Source organism: Chrysochloris asiatica, unplaced genomic scaffold (genome assembly GCF_000296735.1).
Source record: "Chrysochloris asiatica unplaced genomic scaffold, ChrAsi1.0 scaffold00022, whole genome shotgun sequence".
In the NCBI taxonomy this organism is placed as follows: domain Eukaryota; kingdom Metazoa; phylum Chordata; class Mammalia; order Afrosoricida; family Chrysochloridae; genus Chrysochloris; species Chrysochloris asiatica.
In genome coordinates, this window is record NW_006408540.1 from 8896063 (window position 1) to 8899603 (window position 3541).

General features: G+C 37.2%; 1 pseudogene; it reads left to right on the forward strand.

Moving 5' to 3' along the window:
* Positions 1-290: 290 nt before the first annotated feature.
* LOC102832196 lies at positions 291-1344 on the forward strand (annotated as a pseudogene).
* The last annotated feature ends 2197 nt before the right edge of the window (positions 1345-3541 follow it).

Sequence of the window (3541 nt, forward strand, 5' to 3'; positions counted from 1 at the left end):
GTTTAGCAGTCTAGCTGTGCAAATTCAGAGTGCTGGCTGTAGGGGAAGGCTTTCACTTACTGTCAGATCTGGGGAATGGTACTTATCTCCTTTCAGCATCACAAGGCCCAGATTTCTGTGGATATCTACAGATGTTTTTGCATCAATTTTTCCCTGAATCTAGGAGTTTCATGGTGCAGAGTCCTCAGGACCAAAGAACATACTCCATTCTGTTCCTATAAAGTCTTATAGCCTCAGAAACCCTATACAGGGTTGCTATGTGTCACAACTGACTCCACAGCACATAACCAACACCACTTTATCCTAGTTTGAGATCTCTCCTGGAAATTGGTAGATGTATTGAGTTAGGCACCACTTATGTGTTTAAAAAAAATTCTCAGCTAGCCAAATTTGGAATGACTGCAAAAAGTATAACTTAACCACATTTCAGTGTGCCGGAGAACTTTGTCACTACCTTTGCAAACAACTTAAGAGACTAGTAGAAAAGGATCATCAGGTGCACCTGGAAATTGGAAATGGTGTGCAAAGTGATGTATGGAGTGATTTTTTAGACAGATTTGGGCATATCACAATGTGCGAACTTTATGGAGCAACTGAAGGAAACATTTGTTTCATGAACCACACTGGGAAAATTTGATCCGTTGGAAGAACACATTTATTTTACAAATACCTTTTTGCTTTTAATTTTATCAAATATGGTATTCAGATAGAGTTAACCATTAGAAATGAAAAAGGCTGATGCGGTAGTGTGAAAAAAGGGGAACCTGGACTGCTAATTGCTAAGTGAATGCAAAGAATCCCTTCTTTAGCTATGTTGGGGATAAGAAGTACACAGAAAAGAAACTGGTTTATGATGTTTTCAAAAAGAGAGATGCTTACTTTAACAAGGAAGACTCATGGTGAAAAATCAGGATTGCCTTCCCTTTGGAAGCCATATTGGGAACACTTTCAGATGGAACAAAGAATATGTTGCAATCACATATGTTGCTGATATTATTGGAATGTTGGATTTCATACAAGAAACAACCATATATCGTGTGACTATGCCAGATTATCTGGGAAAAGTGGGAATGGCTTCCAGTTCTTAAAAACCAAATATATTTTTAGGCTTGTAAAAAGTTTATGAACAAGTGGTGATCTTTATTCTATGTGGACTCACACTTTTAAGAATTCAAGAAAAAAAACAACAGGTATGTTCAAACTACAGAAGTTTCGGTTGAAGAAGAATCTAATCCACTGAAACTTTCTGATTCACTTTACTTTCTGGATAACTTGAAAAAATCTTATGTTCCATTGATCACAGAATTTAATGAACAAATTATTTTAAGCAATATTCAAGTTTAAAATACTGCATATATGGGACTTTAGCAGTGTTTATTAGAAGCAATGAAAAAAGATGGCATCTTTCAATAGGAAATGGGGAAACGAATTAACATTAATTAAGCATATACTATGTTTCCTTGAAGGAGCTCTGGTAGCGTAGTGATTACGAATCGGGCTGCGAACCTTAAGGTCAGAAGTTTGAAACACAACAACAACAATGTTTCCTTGGAGTCCTGATGTGGCGCTGTGGGTTTTTGCGCTGGACTGTAAGGTCAGTTTGTATGGCAAGAGTTCCTCGGAAACCCTATACAGGGTCACTGTGAGTCAAAACCGATTTGACGGCACTTAACAACTACAACAACAACAATGGTTTCTTAGGAGTCCTGGTGTAGCTCTTCAGGCTAGTGCACTGGATTGCAAGGGTTGGTTTGAATGGCAAGATCAACAGTTCAAGCTCTCCCTGCTATAAAATCTTATACAGAGTCACTATGAGTTGGAACCTACTCAGGGAACTTAACAACAACCAATGTTTCCTTAATCTCCCATAATATTTCTTTAATTAAGAACTTTAGTATGTTTTGATTGGTATAATTTTAATATTTTTTACCCATTTTGGGATTCAGTGCATACCTAAATATTCAATTTAAAGATGTTAAATAAATAATACAAGTGGGTAAGAGTTTAGCCTCTACAGATGTACTTTTCTAATACTGAAAGATTCACGTTTTGAATTAGGACCTCCGGTGCTATAGTGGTTACAATTTGGGCTGCTAATCTCAAGACTCCAGGATTTGATGGAATACAAAATGAAATGTTTCAACAAACTGATGCAGTCTTGGAGTTACTCTTTTTGCCAAGAAATTTGGAAGTCAGTTACCTGGCCAACTTACTGGAAGAGATGCATATCTGTGCTCATTGCAAAGACAGATGAATGTATAAATCATCAAATAATCTTTAATATCACCTGCTAGTAAAATTTTGCTTAAGATAATTCAAAAGTAGTTGCAGTATTGCATTGACAGGTTTGTTAAGTGCTGTTGAGTCCATTTTGACTCATAGCAACACTTTTTAGGGTTTCTGAGGAGTGGCCGATGGGTTTGAAGTGTTGACCTTGTGGTTGGCAGTCAAATGCTTATCCTACATTGCCACACATTGACAGAGAACTGCCAGAAATTCAATATCAGAACAACAGGATATTGAGTGGTTTAAAATCATGAAAGTTGTGAGCCAGGGTTGCATTCTTTCACCATACTTATTAAATGTATATGCTGAGCAAATAATCTCAAAAACTGGATTATATGAAGAAGAACATGGCATCAGGATTGAAGGAAATCTCATTAATAATCTTAAATATGCAGATGATATAACTGCTGGCTAGAAGTGAAGAGGGCTGGAAACACTGATGGAGATCAAAGACTACAAATATTGATTGCATCTCAATATAGAGTAAACAAAAATCCTCACAACTGGATCAATAGATAACATCATGAGAAGTGAAGAAAAGATTGAAGTAGTCAAAGATTTGATTTAGCTTATATTCACAATCAGTTCTCATAGGAGGAGCTATTAGAAATAAAATGAAGTCATATATTTGGCAAATCTGCTACAAGGTGTTGTTGTTAAGTGCCATGGAGTCAGTTCTAACTCATAGCGACCCTGCACAGGGTTTCCAAGGCTGTAAATCTTTACAGGAGCAGAAAGCCTCATCTTTCTCCCACGGAACAGCTGGTAGTTTCGAACTGCTGACCCTGAGGTTAGCAGCCATATTCATAACCACTATGCTACCAAGAGACCACTTTAATTTGCCTAAGAGCAAAGATACCACTTTGAGGACTAAGTTGTGCCTGATTCATGCCATGGAATTTTCAGTCAACTCATACGCATGTGAATGTTGGACAATGAATAAAGAACATCATAGAAGAATTGATGCATTTGAACTGTGGTGTTTGAGAAGAATAGTGAAAGAACCATGCACTGCCCAAAGAACAAATAATCCTGTATTGGAAGAAGTACAACCAATATGCTCCTTAGAATGGAGGATAGCAAGACTTCACCTATGGTTCTTTGAACATGTTGTCAGTAGGGTCTAGTCCCTTGGTAATGTAAAGGGTTAGTGAAAAGGGAACACCTTCAACAAGATGAATTGACACAGTGGCAACAACAATGAACTCAATTATAATAGCTATTATGAGCATGGTACAGGAGCAGACAGAGATTT